This window comes from Tachypleus tridentatus, unplaced genomic scaffold (assembly GCF_004210375.1).
Source record: "Tachypleus tridentatus isolate NWPU-2018 unplaced genomic scaffold, ASM421037v1 Hic_cluster_2, whole genome shotgun sequence".
Lineage (NCBI taxonomy): Eukaryota > Metazoa > Arthropoda > Merostomata > Xiphosura > Limulidae > Tachypleus > Tachypleus tridentatus.
In genome coordinates this window covers 65142009-65164469 of record NW_027467782.1, presented here as the reverse complement: position 1 = coordinate 65164469, position 22461 = coordinate 65142009, and positions in this window count along the sequence as shown.

Here is a 22461-nt window from a genome sequence, read left to right as displayed (position 1 = left end):
AGATAAGTGATTTTACACTAGTCTGGGTTTTACTGTGATTGGAAGATAAGTGATTTATACACTAGTCTAGGTTTTACTGTGATTGGAAGATATAAGTGAGTTTACTTTAGTTTGGTTTTACTGTGATTGAAGATAAGTGATTTACACACTAGTCTAGGTTTTGTGATTGGAAGAGATAGAGTGATTTTACACACACTAGTCACAAGGTTTTACACACTGTTATTAAAGATAAGTGATTTATACACTAGTTTGGTTTTACTGTGATTGGAAGATACAGTGGAGTTTACACTAGTCTACAGGTTTTCTACTTATTATTGAAAGATAAGTGATTGATTTATATACACTAGTTTGGTTTTACTGTGATTGGAAGATAAGTGATTTACACTAGTCTAGGTTTTACTGTGATTGGAAGATAAGTGATTTATACACTAGTCTAGGTTTTTTACTGTGATTGAAAGATAAGTGATTTATACACTAGTCTAGGTTTTACTGTGATTGGAAGATAAGTGATTTATACACTAGTCTAGGTTTTTGTGATTGGAAGATATAAGTGATTTACACACTAGGTTTTACTGTGAAAAGGTTTTACACTGTCTGGTTTCTGTGATTGGAAGATAAGTGATTTACATACACTTCAGTTTGGTTTTGTGGGTGGAGAGATAAGTGATTTATACACTAGTCTAGGGTTTGTGATTGGAAGATAAGTGATTTATACTAGTCTAGGTTTTACTGTGATTGAAGATAAGTGATTTACACTACACTAGTTTGGTTTACACTGTGATTGGAAGATAAGTGATTTACTGTGGTGATCTGGGTTTTACTGTGATTGGAAGATAAGTGATTTATACACTAGTCTAGTTTTACTGTGATTGGAAGATAAGTGATTTACACACTAGTCTAGGTTTTACTGTATTGATTGAGAAAGATAAGTGATTTATATACACTAGTCTAGGTTTTACTGTGATTGGAAGATAAGTGATTTATACACTAGTCTAGGTTTTTTTACTGTGATTGGAAGATAAGTGATTTATACACTAGTCTAGGTTTTACTGTGATTGGAAGATAAGTGATTTACACACTAGTCTAGGTTTTACTGTGATTGGAAGATAAGTGATTTACACACTAGTCTAGGTTTTACTGTGATTGGAAGATAAGTGATTTATACACACTAGTTTGGTTTTGTGATTGGAAGATAAGTGATTTATACACTAGTTTGGTTTTACTGTGATTGGAAGATAAGTGATTTACTAGTCTAGGTTTTACTGTGATTGGAAGATAAGTGATTTATACACTAGTCTGGTTTTACTTCAATGATTAAGAAAGATAAAATGATTTATACACTAGTCTAGGTTTTACTGTGATTGGAAGAGATAAGTGATTTATACACTAAGTTTGGTTTTGTGATTGGAAGATAAGTGATTTACACACTAGTCTAGGTTTTACTGTGATTGGAAGATAAGTGATTTATACACTAGTCTGGTTTTACTGTGATTGGAAGATAAGTGATTTATACACTAGTTTGGTTTTACTGTGATTGAGGAAGATAAGTTTGATTTATACACACTAGTTTGGTTTTTACTGTGATTGGAAGATAAGTGATTTACACTGAGTCTAGGTTTTACTGTGAAAGATAAGTGATTTATACACTAGTCTAGGTTTTTTGCTGCCTGTTGGTGGAAGATAAGTGATTTATATAGTCTAGGTTTTACTGTGATTGGAAGATAGAGGTATTTATAGTCTAGGTTTTACTGTGATTGGAAGATAAGTGATTTATACACTAGTCTAGGTTTTACTGTGATTGGAAGATAAGTGATTTATACACACTAGTCTAGGTTTTACTGTGATTGGAAGATAAGTGATTTATACACTAGTCTAGGTTTTACTGTGATTGGAAGATAAGTGATTTATACACTAGTTTGGTTTTACTGTGATTGGAAGAGATAAGTGATTTCACTTTACTTTTATAGTTTGGTTTTACTGTGATTGGAAGATAAGTGATTTATACACTAGTCTAGGTTTTACTGTGATTGGAAGATAAGTGATTTACACACTAGTCTAGGTTTTACTGTGATTGGAAGATAAGTGATACTACTAGTCTGGTTTTACTGTGATTGGAAGATAAGTGATTTATACTAGTCTAGGTTTTACTGTGATTGGAAGATAAGTGATTTATACACTGAGTCTAGGTTTTACTGTGATTGGAAGATAAGTGATTTATACACTAGTCTGGGTTTTGTGATTGGAAGATAAGTGATTTATACACTAGTCTAGGTTTTACACTGTGATTGGAAGATAAGTGATTTATACACTAGTCTGGTTTTACTGTGATTGGAAGATGAAGTGATTTATACACTAGTTTGGTTTTACTGTGATTGGAAGATAAGTGATTTACACACTAGTCTAGGTTTTACTGTGATTGGAAGATAAGTGATTTATACACACTAGTTTAGTTTTACTGATTGGAAGATAAGTGATTTATACACTAGTTTGGTTTTGCTGTATGATTTGGACATAGGTTTTACTGTGATTGGAAGATAAGTGATTTATACACTAGTCTAGGTTTTTTACTGTGATTGGAAGATAAGTGATTTACACACTAGTCTAGGTTTTACTGTGATTGGAAGATAAGTGATTTACACACTAGTCTAGGTTTTACTGTGATTGGAAGATAAGTGATTTATACACTAGTTTGGGTTTTACTGTGATTGGAAGATAAGTGATTTATACACTAGTCTTGGTTTTACTGTGATTGGAAGATAAGTGATTTATACACTAGTCTAGGTTTTACTGTGATTGGAAAGATAAGTGATTTATACACTAGTCTAGGTTTTACTGTGATTGGAAGATAAGTGATTTATACACTAGTTTGGTTTTACTGTGATTGGAAGATAAGTGATTTATACACTAGTCTTGGTTTTACTGTGATTGAAAGATAAGTGATTTATACACTAGTCTAGGTTTTACTGTGATTGAAAGATAAGTGATTTATACACACTAGTTTGGGTTTTACTGTGATTAAGGAAGGATAAGGTGATTTACCACTAGTCTGGTTTTTACTGTGATTGGAAGATAAGTGATTTATACACTAGTCTAGGTTTTACTGTGATTGGAAGATAAGTGATTTACACACTAGTCTAGGTTTTACTGTGATTGGAAGATAAGTGATTTACACACTAGTCTAGGTTTTACACTGTGATTGGAAGATAAGTGATTTATACACTAGTCTAGGTTTTACTGTGATTGGAAGATAAGTGATTTATACACTAGTCTAGGTTTTACTGTGATTGGAAGATAAGTGATTTACACACTAGGGTTTTACTGTGTTGGAAGATAAGTGATTTATACACTAGTCTAGGTTTTATTGGATTGGAATAAGTGATTTATACACTAGTCTGGGTTTTACTGTGATTGGAAGATAAGTGATTTATACACTAGTCTGGGTTTTACTGTGATTGGAAGATAAGTGATTTATACACTAGTCTATATTTTTTTACGTGATTGGAAGATAAGTGATTTATTGCCAATTAGTCTGGGTTTTACTGTGATTGGAAGATAAGTGATGTATACACTAGTCTGTGTTTTACTGTGATTGGAAGATAATGATTTATATAACTCAGTCTAGTTTTACTGTGATTGGAAGGTGAATTTATACACTAGTTGGTTTTACTGTGATTGGAAGAAAAGATGATTTATACACAGTCTAGGTTTTACCTTCGTATTGAGTGATTTACAACTAGGTGATTGGAAGATAAGTGATTTATACACTAGTCTAGGGTTTACTGTGATTGGAAGATAAGTGGTTTATACACATAGTTTGAAGTTTTACACTACTGTGATTGGAAGATAAGTGATTTATACACACTAGTCTAGGTTTTTTGTGATTGGAAGATAAGGTGATTTATACACTGGTTTGGTTTTAATTGGACTAGGATTTTATACTTGGTCTAACTGTGATTGGAAGATAAGTGATTTATACACCTAGGTTTGTTTTTACTGTGATTGGAAGATAAGTGATTTACAACACTAGTTTGGTTTTACTGTGATTGGAAGATAAGTGATTTATACACTAGTCTAGGTTTTACTTGATTGGAAGATTACTCATTTACAATAACACTAGTTTTGGTTTTACTGTGATTGGAAGATAAGTGATTTATACACTAGTCTAGGTTTTACTGTGATTGGAAGATAAGTGATTTATACACTAGTTTAATGTTTTACTGTGATTGATTGGAAGATAAGTGATTTATACAGTTTGGTTTTACTGTGATTGGAAGATAAGTGATTTATACACTAGTCTAGGTTTTACTGTGATTGGAAGATAAGCTGATTTATACACCAGTCTGGCTTTAGCCTGATTACAAGATATGTGACCGCACACTAGTCTGGTTTTACTGTGATTGGAAGATAAGTGATTTATACACTAGTCTTGGTTTTACTCGTTAAGATAAGATATACACTAGAAAAGTTTACCGTGTGATTGGAAGATAAGTGATTGCTACACCACTTAGTCAGGTTTTACCATTGGGAAGATAAGTGATTTATACACTAGTCTGTACTGTGATTGGAAGATAAGTGATTTATACACTAGTCTAGGTTTTACTGTGATTGGAAGATAAGTGATTTATACACTAGTCTAGGTTTTACTGTGATTGGAAGATAAGTGATTTATACACCAGTCTAGGTTTTACTGTGATTGGAAGATAAGTGATTTATACACTAGTCTAGGTTTTACTGTGATTGGAAGATAAGTGATTTATACACTAGTCTAGGTTTTACTGTGATTGGAAGATAAGTGATTTTATACACTAGTCTAGGTTTTACTGTGATTGGAAGATAAGTGATTTATACACTAGTCTAGGTTTTACTGTGATTGGAAGATAAGTGATTTATACACTAGTCTAGGTTTTACTGTGATTGGAAAGATAAGTGATTTATACACTAGTCTAGGTTTTACTGTGATTGAAAGATAAGTGATTTATACACTAGTCTAGGTTTTACTGTGATTGGAAGATAAGTGATTTATACACTAGTCTATGGGTTTTACTGTGATTGGAAGATAAGTGATTTATACACAAATTGGTCTAGGTTTTACTGTGATTGGAAGATAAGTGATTTATACACTAGTCTAGGTTTTACTGTGATTGGAAGATAAGTGATTTTACACTAGTCTAGGTTTTACTGTGATTGGAAGATAAGTGATTTATACACTAGTCTTGGTTTTACTGTGATTGGAAGATAAGTGATTTATACACTAGTCTAGGTTTTACTGTGATTGGAAGATAAGTGATTTATACACTAGTCTAGGTTTTACTGTGATTGGAAGATAAGTGATTTATACACTAGTCTAGGTTTTACTGTGATTGGAAGATAAGTGATTTACACACTAGTCTAGGTTTTACTGTGATTGGAAGATAAGTGATTTATACACTAGTCTAGGTTTTACTGTGATTGGAAGATAAGTGATTTATACACTAGTCTAGGTTTTACTGTGATTGGAAGATAAGTGATTTATACACAGGTCTAGGTTTTACTGTGATTGGAAGATAAGTGATTTATACACTAGTTTGGTTTTACTGTGATTGGAAGATAAGTGATTTATACACACTAGTTTGGTTTTACTGTGATTGGAAGATAAGTGATTTTACACTAGTCTAGGTTTTACTGTGATTGGAAGATAAGTGATTTATACACTAGGTCTAGGTTTTACTGTGATTGGAAGATAAGTGATTTATACACTAGTCTGGTTTTACTGTGATTGGAAGATAAGTGATTTATACACTAGTCTAGGTTTTACTGTGATTGGAAGATAAGTGATTATACACTAGTCTAGGTTTTACTGTGATTGGAAGATAAGTGATTTATACACTAGTCTAGGTTTTACTGTGATTGGAAGATAAGTGATTTATACACTAGTCTAGGTTTTACTGTGATTGGAAGATAAGTGATTTATACACTAGTTTGGTTTTACTGTGATTGGAAGATAAGTGATTTATACACTAGTCTTGGTTTTACTGTGATTGGAAGATAAGTGATTTATACACTAGTTTGGTTTTACTGTGATTGGAAGATAAGTGATTTATACACTAGTCTAGGTTTTACTGTGATTGGAAGATAAGTGATTTTACACAGTCAGTCTAGGTTTTACTGTGATTGGAAGATAAGTGATTTATACACTAGTCTAGGTTTTACTGTGATTGGAAGATAAGTGATTTATACACTGGTCTAGGTTTTACTGTGATTGGAAGATAAGTGATTTATACACTAGTCTAGGTTTTACTGTGATTGAAAGATAAGTGATTTACACACTGGTCTAGGTTTTACTGTGATTGGAAGATAAGTGATTTTATACACTAGTTTGGTTTTACTGTGATTGGAAGATAAGTGATTTATACACTAGTCTAGGTTTTACTGTGATTGGAAGATAAGTGATTTATACACTAGTTTGGTTTTACTGTGATTGGAAGATAAGTGATTTATACACTAGTTTGGTTTTACTGTGATTGGAAGATAAGTGATTTATACACTATTAGTTTGGTTTTACACTGTGATTGGAAGATAAGTGATTTATACACTAGTCTAGGTTTTACTGTGATTGATTGGAAGATAAGTGATTTTACACTAGTCTAGGTTTTACTGTGATTGGAAGATAAGTGATTTATACACTAGTCTAGGTTTTACTGTGATTGGAAGATAAGTGATTTATACACTGGTCTAGGTTTTACTGTGATTGGAAGATAAGTGATTTATACACTGGTCTAGGTTTTACTGTGATTAGAAGATAAGTGATTTACACACTGGTCTAGGTTTTACTGTGATTGGAAGATAAGTGATTTATACACTAGTTTGGTTTTACTGTGATTGGAAGATAAGTGATTTATACACTAGTCTAGGTTTTACTGTGATTGGAAGATAAGTGATTTACACACTAGTCTAGGTTTTACTGTGATTGGAAGATAAGTGATTTATACACTAGTCTAGGTTTTACTGTGATTGAAAGATAAGTGATTTATACACTAGTCTTGGTTTTACTGTGATTGGAAGATAAGTGATTTACACACTAGTTTAGGTTTTACTGTGATTGGAAGATAAGTGATTTATACACTAGTCTAGGTTTTACTGTTATTGGAAGATAAGTGATTTATACACTAGTCTAGGTTTTACTGTGATTGAAAGATAAGTGATTTATACACTAGTCTAGGTTTTACTGTGATTGGAAGATAAGTGATTTATACACTAGTCTAGGTTTTACTGTGATTGGAAGATAAGTGATTTATACACAAGTCTAGGTTTTACTGTGATTGGAAGATAAGTGATTTATACACTAGTCTAGGTTTTACTGTTATTGGAAGATAAGTGATTTATACACTAGTCTAGGTTTTACTGTGATTGGAAGATAAGTGATTTATACACTAGTCTAGGTTTTACTGTGATTGGAAGATAAGTGATTTATACACTAGTCTAGGTTTTACTGTGATTGGAAGATAAGTGATTTATACACAAGTCTAGGTTTTACTGTGATTGGAAGATAAGTGATTTACACACTAGTCTAGGTTTTACTGTGATTGGAAGATAAGTGATTTACACACTAGTCTAGGTTTTACTGTGATTGGAAGATAAGTGATTTATACACTAGTCTAGGTTTTACTGTGATTGGAAGATAAGTGATTTATACACTAGTCTAGGTTTTACTGTGATTGGAAGATAAGTGATTTTACACACTAGTCTAGGTTTTACTGTGATTGGAAGATAAGTGATTTATACACTAGTCTAGGTTTTACTGTGATTGGAAGATAAGTGATTTACACACTAGTCTAGGTTTTACTGTGATTGGAAGATAAGTGATTTATACACTAGTCTAGGTTTTACTGTGATTGAAAGATAAGTGATTTATACACTAGTCTAGGTTTTACTGTGATTGGAAGATAAGTGATTTATCCACTAGTCTAGGTTTTACTGTGATTGGAAGATAAGTGATTTATACACTAGTCTAGGTTTTACTGTGATTGGAAGATAAGTGATTTATACACAAGTCTAGGTTTTACTGTTATTGGAAGATAAGTGATTTATACACAAGTCTAGGTTTTACTGTGATTGGAAGATAAGTGATTTTACACACTAGTCTAGGTTTTACTGTGATTGGAAGATAAGTGATTTATACACTAGTCTAGGTTTTACTGTGATTGGAAGATAAGTGATTTATACACAAGTCTAGGTTTTACTGTGATTGGAAGATAAGTGATTTATACACAAGTCTAGGTTTTACTGTGATTGGAAGATAAGTGATTTACACACTAGTTTGGTTTTACTGTGATTGGAAGATAAGTGATTTACACACTAGTCTAGGTTTTACTGTGATTGAAAGATAAGTGATTTACACACTAGTCTAGGTTTTACTGTGTTTTACTAGGGTTTACAGGGTTTGTCTGTTTGATTTCGTGCAAACCTGCACGAGAGCTATCTACCCTAGCCGTCCCTAATTTACCAGTGTAAGACTAGAGGAAAGGCAGCTATTCATCACCTCCCACCACCAACTCTTGGGCTACTCTTTTACTATCAAAAAAGGAGGATTGATTATAACGCCCTCACAGCTGAAAGAGCGAGCATGTTTGGTGTGACGGGGATTCGAACCCATGACCCTCAGATTATGAGCCGAGTGACTTAACCACGTGGCCATGCCGGGACTGTTCAATGTACGTAAAATATTTATTTTTTGATTGTCTACAGTTTTTGACTTTCGACCCATTATGATTAGGTGGTTTGGGGAGTTTTACCCTTTTCGCGGGTTCGAATTTCCGTCCCACCAAACATGCTCGCCGTTTCAGCAGTGGAGAAGTTTTTATGTGACGCTCAATTCCACTATTCGTTGGTTAAAGGAGTAGCCCATGAGTTGGCGGTGGGTGGTGATGACTAGCTGCCTTCCCTTTTGTTTTACACTACTAAATTAGGAACGACTAGCGCAGATAGCTCTCATGCAGCTTTGTGCGAAATTTAAAAACAACAAGTGAACAAAAAATGATTAAACTTTCTCTTAATCAGAGACGCTGGTGAGGAAGGTGGATCACTTTGACGGTTTATTTGAAACGTCACTGCACGTTACTTAAGTAGAGATGTGACGTCACATGAAACGTTCTTCTTTGGGTATTTTGGTAAATCAAGATAGCAGTGAGAACAGTACTATTTACGTCAACGTTAAGATCAATTAGAATTTTCAGAAGCTCCTAAAGACGTCTTTGAGAACCCTTTCTGAGCCTTGGCTGCTAATAAAACGAAATGTTTTCACGAAGAGAAAATGAAAGCAGACGTTCCTGACCCGTCGCTGCTGACCTGTGACTTTACGAGCTATTCTTGCAGCTTCTTGCAAAGTGTATTAACCAGGCAGAAAAGATTACTATTCAACCGTTTCCTTAATTTAGAAATAAACCTAAGATCCTTCGCTTGAGAGGTCTTTCCTTATTGGTTAAGCACTAGAGGGTTACGGAAGCAATACTCCTTTAACTTGTTTCTACTTATTAGAGCGCTACACGTATTAGAAGAGAAAAATATCCTATTTTTCTATAGACAAGGAGACTCATGAAGAAAGGTTATCTCAGGTTCCTTCAAACGACCTAGAATACTTTACTAAACAAGTCAATCGAATTTCTTGAACCTCTAGAAGAAATGCTATTGAAATTTCAAATGATAAAATACACACAAGAAAAACATAATAATCCAATACATTTGATGTACCATTCGGTTTCCTTTAACATTTTTAGAACAACGAATATTTGACGTTTTGTTAAATAATCTAATTTTATACAAACATAATCTATATTTTGGAGTTTACATAAAAAAAGATTTAAATATCTGTCACCATACAACGATGTAATCTAGTCTTTCACTAAATTATGTTTTGCGTTCTTTACTTGTGTGTTTTCGCTATGTACAACAAATATATTGTTGTACGTGGACATAGTTTGTGTACACGATATTGTATCATGGAAACCCTAAACTGATGATGTAATTAAGCCTTTTCTTATTAAGCCTATTCGTTTTGTAGAAATACAAGCTGATGTAAATTGGATGTTTCAGTTCCCTTAATCGCACGATAGTCGATTTACGAGGGGATTAACACGCAAGAGAATTGTACAATAAAGATATCTAATGTTATTGTTGACACAATAGATGTTGACGAACCTATATAAAAGGGAGTAGATCCTGGGGGGGAATGGTGGGATACATCCCCCCCTTCATTTTAGGTGGGGGGTATGGTGCATACAGTCATACCCCTACAGTTTGGTCTGTTGAATTGTTTTATTGCATCACAGGCCTACAAATTGTGTGTTTGTTCTTGTGATTCTCGTGTTCTTACCAATCGAATTACATAATTAGGCCTATATGTAGGCTTTTTCAGTAGCCGAAATGTACATCTTTAATATAGGCGTGTTTCTAAGCTTTTCGATCTAAGCGATAATTCGTAAGTATCAGTCAGTAGGCCTAAGTATACATCCAAGTATCGTGGCAACAAGATTACTCTGTGACTGCATGTTTACAGCTTTCAGGTTCACGTAATCATAGATTACCAATTTGCAATATAAATAGTCCACATAAGTGGGTGAAAAATCATCCCCCCCCCATCGGGTGTAAAAAAAATCTACGCCCCTGCTATATAGTTTATAGAAAGAAAACATTAATTTTAATTTTAAAGTAGGGCAGACAGTGGCTATCAGAGCTATATTAAACAACAAAGATGCTTTCGTAATCTCATCAGAACGTATGGAAATTTTCTCGCATTTTTGCTCACAATACCGTCGACGTTATTTTTCCGGTTTCACGTATTTCCACAATGAATACATTCAGACGTTAATGTAACGATTAAAGGTAGGCAAATAATAACGAATTAAAACTGACGAAACAATGAGGGTTTTTTTTTAATTTACTAAGCTTTGCGTATTTCATAAATCTAAGCAGACGAAGTACTGAAGCTCTTTTTTATTAATTAAGCCTAACTGTATTGTAGAAAGTTAAGGTAATGAAGAAATAAGGCTTTTCTTACTAAGCCTTGCCGTCTTATAGAAGGGTGATTTGACGAAGCAATGTTTGTTTTGTTTTTTGAATTTCGCGCAAAGCTAAACGAGGGCTATCAGCACTAGCCGTCCCTAATTTAACAGTGTACGACTAGAGGGAAGGCAGCTAGTCATCACCACCCACCGCTAACTCTTGGGCTACTCTTTTACCAACGAATTGTGGGATTGACCGTCACATTATAACTACCCCACATCTGAAAGGGCGAGCATGTTTGGTGCGATGAGGATTCGAACCCACGACTCTCAGATTACGAGCCTAATGCCTTAACTCACCTGGCCATGTCGGGCCACGAAGCTTTTATTAGTAAGCCTAACTTAGTTGCAAATGTTTCCTCCTCACACATAACCAGTTTTATTAGGCCTAGATAATATATATATATATATATATAGTTTTAAAAAACATTTTGAATATCAATTGAAACAAAATTTACAAGGAAACGACAAGCTTCGAATGCATTATTGATTTTTGAACATGAACTATTTATAAATAACTGTTGTAGAAATCTCCAACTTTGTTTCTAGGGCGGCGATTTGTTTGGAACTTAGTATCTTTACGTACATTTACACGGCAATAAATTTCTTGTTTGAGTCAGTTTGCTCACATGATATTAAGACTTTTGTCAAAAACAAAGAAACAAACAAAACTTGTGACATGGACTTTTTGTTACGAGAAACATTTCGTTATGGCATTCAAGTTACCGTTACAAATTGCGAGTGGTAACGTTTGTTACGAGATTCACTTATACCTAATTCAAGAAATGAAGGACACCCCTTTATCCCTCTCTCGCTCAAAGGCTATTATTGAATGATACATGTATTAGTTCTCAAATGGCGCAGATAGCCTAGTTACTTTGCGCCATGAAACACCAATCCAACCAATCATTTGTTTTTCAAATGGTGAAGATATTGAAGAATTAAAATATGTAAAATTACACTGTATGTTTGTCGTAGACATAAATTGTTTTCCCTCTAATTTATGTTTAATTTTTTGTAACAGTGTTCACCACAATCCCTGTAATACATCGTAGGCTCAGATACCCTTGTGTCTCCTCACGTCATATAATTTGTGAACGGTCCCCAAATTATTTGTTTTTGAATTCCGCGCAAAGCTACACAAGGGCTGTATGCGCTAGCCGTCCCTAATTTAGCAGTGCTACTCTTTTACCAACGAATAGTGGGATTGACCATCACATTATAACGCCTCCACGGCTGAAAGGGCGAGCATGTGTGGTGTGATGAGGATTCGAACCCACGATTACGAACCGAGTGCCTTAATCACCTGGCCATGGCGGCCCTCCAAACGATTGTACAATTTACAACCTATTATCAGTTTTCATTATTGTCACCAGTCAATTTTATATTTAAAATCCCATATGTTACAAAATTTACATTCGTTGTAAAATATGTCAGCCGTGATATAAAAGTGATGTAACATGAATGTATCCGTCACAGATCGTTCTAGTAACAATGTAGCGGTAACGAAATGTCTAGTAGCGAAACGTTCGTTACAAATGTCCAGATACATTTACCGAGTCACGTTGTTCACTGGTTTTAATCATATTATTTATATTAAAAATAAACATGGAATTTATTTCGTCAGCTTCTTATACGTGATAAACCTATTACCTGAATAAAAAAACAACCAAAGTTTGCCGAGCCAGTTATAAATTTTAGGGTTAACACAAGGCGACGCAGAAGAAAAATATATATAAAAACTTAAATAATTCGAAAACTCGCAATTTAAAAGTGACGTTAAGATTGGCAAAGTTGGAAGTGATGTTGAAAACAAGGTTTAAGCTCCGTGAGCGAAGTGGAAAATGAAAGCAACAAACAAACAAAACGAAACTCACAACAATAGAGGACCCATAATGGATTGAAAGAGATAAAACGCATTGAAAAGCTTTTAAACTTCTGGACCGAAATTAGAGTGTTAAAAATTAAGTTACCGAGATGTAAATATATTATAATAAATAAATAAAGGAACGGAATTCGCAGCTTATCTGCTGATCAATCAAAGCAACAAAAGGCGAAAAGGATTTTTGGAATATATTAAAATTATTTGTATGTTGTTATCAATCTAGAAGTTCGGGAAAGGACAATACAGTTCTTTTATAAGGAGGAACACAAGTATGATGCATCGAATCAGAGAAAATTAAAAAAGGCTTAAAACGCAAGGAAAATATTATTGGCTTAGATAATAAAAGCTCACACTGTGAAGAAAAGATATCACCTAAATCTCTTCACCAAGGTATAAAACCTTCAGGTCCCGGCATGGCCAGTTGGTTAAAGCACTCGATTCGTAATCCAAGGGGCGTGGGTTCGAATCCCCGTCGCACCAAACATGCTCGCCCTTTCAGCCATGGAGTTTTATAATGTGACGGTCAATCCCACTATTCGTTGGTAAAGAGTAGCCCAAGAGTTTCCAGTGGGTGGTGATGACACTGCCTTACCTCTAGTCTTACACTGCTCAATTAGAGACGGCTAGCGAGATAGCCTTCGTATGACTTCGCTCGAAATTCGAACCCAGTGGTCCAGCGGGAAGGCTGCAGATGGCTGACGCTACAAACCGGGTTTCGATTTCTGTGGTGAACACAGAACGAAACATCAATTGCATAGGTTTCTTTTCTACCTTTCTTTTCCGAACCATTTTAAACAACACAAACTGTAAAATTCGCTTATGGTAATAAGAAATGGTCATCATTGAATAGCTGTACAGGTGTGACAATATCACAAAGATATGTTCTCTATTGACTGAGATATCAACATTTATTTAATAACCAATAATACTTCTACAGTTAGGGCACTATGTAAGTTTTCTTTTTGCCGGAAAAGTATTTTTGCTTTGACTGCATGTTGAACTTAATAAAAAATGTACACGAAAAACTGTGCAAAAGTATTTAATTAAAAAAAATATGACGTCGAAACTGACGAAATGTTAACACATTGGTTTTGAAACGCGTTGACAAAGGGTGTCCTGTTATACTGCTGAGATCTATGTTTTACATTTTTTAAAAATACATTTAGACGTTTATATTTTTATCCTCCAGGCGGAGTTTTCACATCACGTGATGAGAATGGCTTAATAATTTGAACTTTTGGTAAATGGTTCGTGTAACGTAAAGAGTGAGTTACAGTAGGGTAGATGTTTCATTACTAAGTTAATGTACTTGCAAGTTATCTTGTCCGTTATGTGAACTTGTTAAGTTTTCTCATTACTGAATTTGTGTTTCGATAAGAAAATATAATGATATTAGACGTATCGTACATCCGAAAAACATTAGCAAACAAGTGAGATTGTTATTTTAGCATATAGCGTGAACTTAGGACTACGAGTGAACGTTAGACAAGGTAATCAAATAAAGTACAGTAGGAAATATGAAACGATTTTGATATCATTAGAATAATTGGGAATGTAAAAAAAAAAAAAAAAATTGTTTTACCGAATAGTTTATTTAACGGTTATTTCATAAAAATAGAAAACTTTGGTGAGATAATCATGTAATAGTCTAAGAGAAAGGATTTGGTTTCGAAACATTATTTGATGTACAAAAAAAAATTCTTGACGTTTTTAACGAGTCAAAAAACCAGGACGAAACTGAAAGTAACTGGATTATTGTAACTTAAGAGTCCGAGGTTTGAGACGGGATGTTCCTGAACACGCTTTGCATAGTTGTTGGCACCTTATGAAAGCTACAACCGGTTCTCCTGTTTAGTTTAAAAGCAACACACAAGCGCAGCTGGTGCAAGTTGCCTGTTTTTCTCTCATGTTATCAGGTAGATAACTTTGTATAATTTATGAGGCAGCGAGTAATTATGTAATATTTAAAACTCTTTACGAGTGTCACGATAATTAAGATAGATTGGTCGTTAAGAGACTATAGATCTCATAACGAGGCTTCACTGGGGAGGTCGTTTATTTCTTCTTACTTTGTTCATACTCGGAACTGATCTCGAGACTTTGAGAATGTTTGGAGTAGGTATTAATTATTCATGTATCGGAATGTTGGACCATCCATCCATCTAACAGCGAATCGCCAACCTTTCTTGGTGGTTAATCACGCGACTTTGAGAAGGATTAGCATGTTTTTATTTGTTTTATTCTGTCAAAGGTGGGTATTGTTACGAATACGAGACACAGATTGCACGTGCTTAATTGGTTAATTTCCATAATACCACAGCTAGGAGGGGTTAGCTTTTGTTGTCATGCGTAAAGCAACTTGAGAGAAATTGTTGTAGCCATGTCCAACTTTCGTTTTACCCTAACGTAAGCAAATACCGGACATTGTTGCAAATGTGTGTTAAACAGTAAGTAAAACAACGAGTGTAGTGTTTCCAAAGATTGTAATTAATCTGGGAAAATCTTTCACTTCCAACCACACCTCGTTACGTAACGTTGAGTGAAGAGAATGTTCGGATTTTACTTTTTGTATAGGTATGTGAATATTCAGATATGTTCTTAAATAATTATATTTTATGTAACTTGTTTTCATCATTTCTAATAGAATAAAAGACGCTTTGCTCTTTTTAATATCTTCAAATTTAAAAGTATATCCCCCTTATTTACCTCAGGACCTAAATACGAAACGTTGTCTTAAACTACTTACTGAAGGGCGAAAGAGCGAAACTTTACTTGAAGCTATTTCAGAAAGACCTAAACACGAAACGTTGTTAATATAAAACTGTTTTGAAACGAACTGCATATACCGTTACGATTAACATTAGTAGTAGCGTCGTACACAACTATTCAGAGACGAATTATCTAACGAGGCTGCGAAACTGATAGAATATTCTTTAACCACATTCGATTGCTATTGGTGTACATTCTATTTCAGGGCTGACTAACAGGTACTAGATGTAGTGCATTCCTACCTTATCTACTTCAATAATGTAATTATTTTACTTTTAGATACAGTGCATGCACTTATCAAATGTTAAACGCACGAATCATGAAGTGGCGAGAATTTTATGTTTAATGCTAATTACGATGTAAAATATCTTAACGAATAAAAAATAAGCAGATGACTATTTAACAGATGACTGTTTGTAGCTTATAACCTGTGATCGGTACTGTTTAATTTTGTAATTATTAGGATTATTAAAATAAGAACATTTTCAAATTTTGATAACTGCGGCACGGTATATTTCTAAGCGACGAACACTCGAGATTCAACAAAATAAAGCTTAAAATTGTCGATTTACAGAATAATGTTTAAGTTTTCACAAGATAAATGGATTATATTTCCCTACGTCTTTAACTTACTGTCCAGTGTGGTGAGTCCCAGGAAAGTACAGTCCAGTGTGGTGAGCCCCAGTGAATGTACAGTCCAGCGTGGTGAGTCCCAGGAATGTAGAGTCCAATTTATTAATTACTTATAATCAAAACTATTAAATTTTACTGACATTTTGCGCCAAGCTTCACGAGGGCTATCTGTGTTTAATTTAGCTGTGTAAGACTAGAATAACCTTATTAACATAAACAGTATGAGTTGTGACATCATACATTCATGAAAAATACTGACTAAAATATCCGTTTCTAACACTATTTATTAACCATACGATACATCAGTTTCTAACGCTATTTATTAACCATACGATACGTCTGTTTCTAACACTATTTATTAACCATACGATACATCAGTTTCTAACGCTATTTATTAACCATACGATACATCTGTTTCTAACACTATTTATTAACCATACGATACGTCTGTTTCTAACACTATTTATTAACCATACGATACGTCTGTTTCTAACACTATTTATTAACCATACGATACATCAGTTTCTAACACTATTTATTAACCATACGATACGTCTGTTTCTAACACTATTTATTAACCATACGATACATCAGTTTCTAACACTATTTATTAACCATACGATACGTCTGTTTCTAACACTATTTATTAACCATACGATACATCAGTTTCTAACGCTATTTATTAACCATACGATACATCAGTTTCTAACACTATTTATTAACCATACGATACGTCTGTTTCTAACACTATTTATTAACCATACGATACGTCAGTTTCTAACGCTATTTATTAACCATACGATACATCAGTTTCTAACACTATTTATTAACCATACGATACGTCAGTTTCTAACACTATTTATTAACCATACGATACGTCAGTTTCTAACACTATTTATTAACCATACGATATATCAGTTTCTAACACTATTTATTAACCATACGATACATCAGTTTCTAACACTATTTATTAACCATACGATACATCAGTTTCTACCACTATTTATTAACCATACGATACATCGGTTTCTAACACTATTTATTAACCATACGATACGTCTGTTTCTAACACTATTTATTAACCATACGATACATCAGTTTCTAACACTATTTATTAACCATACGATACATCAGTTTCTACCACTATTTATTAACCATACGATACATCAGTTTCTAACACTATTTATTAACCATACGATACATCAGTTTCTAACACTATTTATTAACCATAGGATACATCAGTTTCTAACACTATTTATTAACCATACGATACATCAGTTTCTAACACTATTTATTAACCATACGATACATCAGTTTCTACCACTATTTATTAACCATACGATACATCAGTTTCTACCACTATTTATTAACCATACGATACATCAGTTTCTAACACTATTTATTAACCATACGATACATCAGTTTCTAACACTATTTATTAACCATACGATACATCAGTTTCTAACACTATTTATTAACCATACGATACATCGGTTTCTACCACTATTTATTAACCATACGATACATCAGTTTCTACCACTATTTATTAACCATACGATACATCAGTTTCTACCACTATTTATTAACCATACGATACATCAGTTTCTACCACTATTTATTAACCATACGATACATCAGTTTCTACCACTATTTATTAACCATACGATACATCAGTTTCTACCACTATTTATTAACCATACGATACATCAGTTTCTAACACTATTTATTAACCATACGATACATCGGTTTCTAACACTATTTATTAACCATACGATACATCAGTTTCTACCACTATTTATTAACCATACGATACATCGGTTTCTAACACTATTTATTAACCATACGATACGTCTGTTTCTAACACTATTTATTAACCATACGATACATCGGTTTCTAACACTATTTATTAACCATACGATACATCGGTTTCTACCACTATTTATTAACCATACGATACATCAGTTTCTAACACTATTTATTAACCATACGATACATCGGTTTCTAACACTATTTATTAACCATAGGATACATCAGTTTCTAACACTATTTATTAACCATACGATACATCGGTTTCTAACGCTATTTATTAACCATACGATACATCGGTTTCTACCACTATTTATTAACCATACGATACATCAGTTTCTAACACTATTTATTAACCATACGATACATCGGTTTCTACCACTATTTATTAACCATACGATACATCGGTTTCTAACACTATTTATTAACCATACGATACATCAGTTTCTACCACTATTTATTAACCATACGATACATCGGTTTCTACCACTATTTATTAACCATACGATACATCAGTTTCTACCACTATTTATTAACCATACGATACATCAGTTTCTACCACTATTTATTAACCATACGATACATCGGTTTCTAACACTATTTATTAACCATACGATACATCAGTTTCTAACACTATTTATTAACCATACGATACATCAGTTTGTAACACTATTTATTAACCATACGATACGTCGGTTTGTAACACTATTTATTAACCATACGATACGTCAGTTTCTAACACTATTTATTAACCATACGATACGTCGGTTTCTAACACTATTTATTAACCATACGATACGTCAGTTTGTAACACTATTTATTAACCATACGATACATCATTTTGTAACACTATTTATTAACCATACGATACATCAGTTTCTAACACTATTTATTAACCATACGATACATCAGATCTAACACTATTTATTAACCATACGATACATCAGTTTCTAACACTATTTATTAACCATACGATACATCAGTTTGTAACACTATTTATTAACCATACGATACAATGATTTCTCTTTGTATTTCATGAGACGATCAAGTTAAGGGTTCTGCTGGCAGAATCCTTTACTGGTGAGACCAACAGCGATCAAATGTTATGCTCAACTGCTTCAGGGTAACACTTTTATTACCCTTATTTTAGAGGCTTCCAAACGGTGTTGTACCAGTCGAATAGGCTGCGTTTCGTAAGTTGTAGTCCGACCATCCTCGCACATTGATCGGTTGACTGTCAGGGAAGTCGAGACCTTGTGATGCGGATGAGAAATGCTGGAATAAAAAGAACGTTTCTGGTATACGTGTTATGTTGAAGTCCTTCAGCCTCAGGCTGGACACTGGATACATTATTATTTTGAAAGCACTTGGATTTCATTGTTCAGGGGAGTTTTATGATATAAATATCTCGTATCATCATGTTCTGGAATTACATAAAGTACAAAAGACAATTTTCAATTCTTTTTTATCAACAATCTTCGAACTTTTGTAAGACTTAACTTACTTTCTACCTTAGATCAGTCCACCGGTTGTATTTTATGTCTTGTAGCTATCTACCAACTCTATTGTGGCGTTTTGGTACCAGTCTACCAACTCTATTGTGACGTTTTGGTACCAGTTTACCAACACTAGATATAGACGATTTTGTACCAGTCTACCAACACTAGATATAAACGTTTTGTACCAGTCCACCAACACTAGATATACGCGTTTTGGTACCAGTCTACCAACACTAGATATAGACGATCTTGTACCAGTCTACCAACACTAGATATAGACGATCTTGTACCAGTCTACCAACACTAGATATAGACGTTTTGGTACCAGTCTACCAACACTAGATATAGACGTTTTGTAGCAGTCTACCAACACTAGATATAGACGTTTTGGTACCAGTTTACCAACACTAGATATAGACGTTTTGGTACCAGTTTACCAACACTAGATATAGACGTTTTGGTACCAGTCTACCAACACTAGATATAGACGTTTTGGTACCAGTCTACCAACACTAGATATAGACGTTTTGGTACCAGTTTACCAACACTAGATATAGACGTTTTGGTACCAGTCTACCAACACTAGATACAGACGTTTTGTATCAGTCTACCAACACTAGATACAGACGTTTTGTATCAGTCTACCAACACTAGATACAGACGTTTTGTATCAGTCTACCAACACTAGATACAGACGTTTTGTATCAGTCTACCAACACTAGATATAGACGTTTTGGTACCAGTCTACCAACACTATATAGACGTTTTGGTACCAGCCTACCAACACTAGATATAGACGTTTTGGCACTAGTCTACTAACACTAGATATAGACGTTTTGGTACCAGTCTACCAACACTAGATATAGACGTTTTGTATCAGTCTACCAACACTAGATATAGACGTTTTGTATCAGTCTACCAACACTAGATATAGACGCTTTGGTACAAGTCTACCAACACTATATATAGACGATTTTGTATCAGTCTACCAACACTAGATATAGACGTTTTGGTACCAGTCTACCAACACTATATAGACGTTTTGGTACCAGCCTACCAACACTAGATATAGACGTTTTGGTACCAGTCTAGCAACACTAAATATAGACGTTTTGGTACCAGTTTACCAACACTAGATATAGACGTTTTGGTACCAGTTTACCAACACTAGATATAGACGTTTTGGTACCAGTCTACCAACACTAGATATAGACGTTTTGGTACCAGTCTACCAACACTAGATATAGACGTTTTGTATCAGTCTACCAAGATTAGATATAGACGGTTTGGACCAGTCTACCAACACTAGATATAAACGTTTTGGTACCAGTCTACCAACACTAGATATAAACGTTTTGGTACCAGTCTACCAACACTAGATATAGACGATTTTGTACTAGTGTACCAACACTAGATATAGAGGTTTTTGTACCAGTCTACTAACATTAGATATAGACGTTTTTGTATCAGTCTACCAACACTAGACATAGTCGTTTTGTATGAGTCTACCAACACTATATAGACGTTTTGGTACCAGTTTACCAACACTAGATATAGACGTTTTGGTACCAGTCTGTCAACTCTGTTGTGACGTTTTGGTTCCACTTTACCATCACTAGATATAGACGTTTTGTACCAGTCTACCAACAATAGATATAGACGTTTTGGTACCAGTTTACCAACACTAGATATAGACATTTTGGTACCAGTCTACCAACACTAGATATAGACGTTTTGTATGAGTCTACGAACACTAGATATAGACGTTTTGGTACCAGTTTACCAACACTATATAGACGTTTTGTATCAGTCTACCAACAGTAGATATAGACGTTTTCGTACCAGTCTACCAACACTAGATATAGACGTTTTGGTACCAGTCTACCAACACTAGATATAGACGTTTTCGTACCAGTCTACCCACACTAGATATAGACGTTTTCGTACCAGTCTACCAACACTAGATATAGACGTTTTGGTACCAGTCTACCAACACTAGATATAGACGATTTTGTACCAGTCTGACAACATTAGATATAGACGTTTTTCTACCAGTCTACCAACATTAGATATAGACGTTTTTCTACCAGTCTACCAGCACTAGATATAGACGTTTTTGTACCAGTCTACCAGCACTAGATATAGACGTTTTTGTACCAGTCTACCAACACTAGATATACACGTTTTTGTACCAGTCTACCCACACTAGATATAGACCTTTCGATACCAGTCTACCAACACTAGATATAGACGTTTCGTATCAGTCTACCAACACTATATAGACGTTTTGGTACCAGTCTACCAACTCTCTTGTGACGTTTTGGTACCAGTTTACCAACACTACATACAGGCGTTTCGGTCCCAGTTTACCAACACTACATACAGGCGTTTCGGTCCCAGTCTACCAACACTACATACAGGCGTTTCGGTCCCAGTCTACCAACACTACATACAGGCGTTTCGGTACCAGTCTACCAACACTACATACAGGCGTTTCGGTACCAGTCTACCAACACTACATACAGGCGTTTCGGTACCAGTCTATCAACACTACGTATAGACGTTTCGGTACTAGTTTACCAACACTAGATATAGACGTTTTGGTACCGGTCTACTAACACTAGATATAGACGTTTTGGTACCGGTCTACTAACACTAGATATAGACGTTTTGGTACCGGTCTACCAACACCAGATATAGACGTTTTGGTACCGGTCTACCAACATTAGATATAGACGTTTTGGTACCGGTCTACCAACATTAGATATAGACGTTTTGGTACCGGTCTACCAACATTAGATATAGACATTTTGGTACCGGTCTACCGACATCA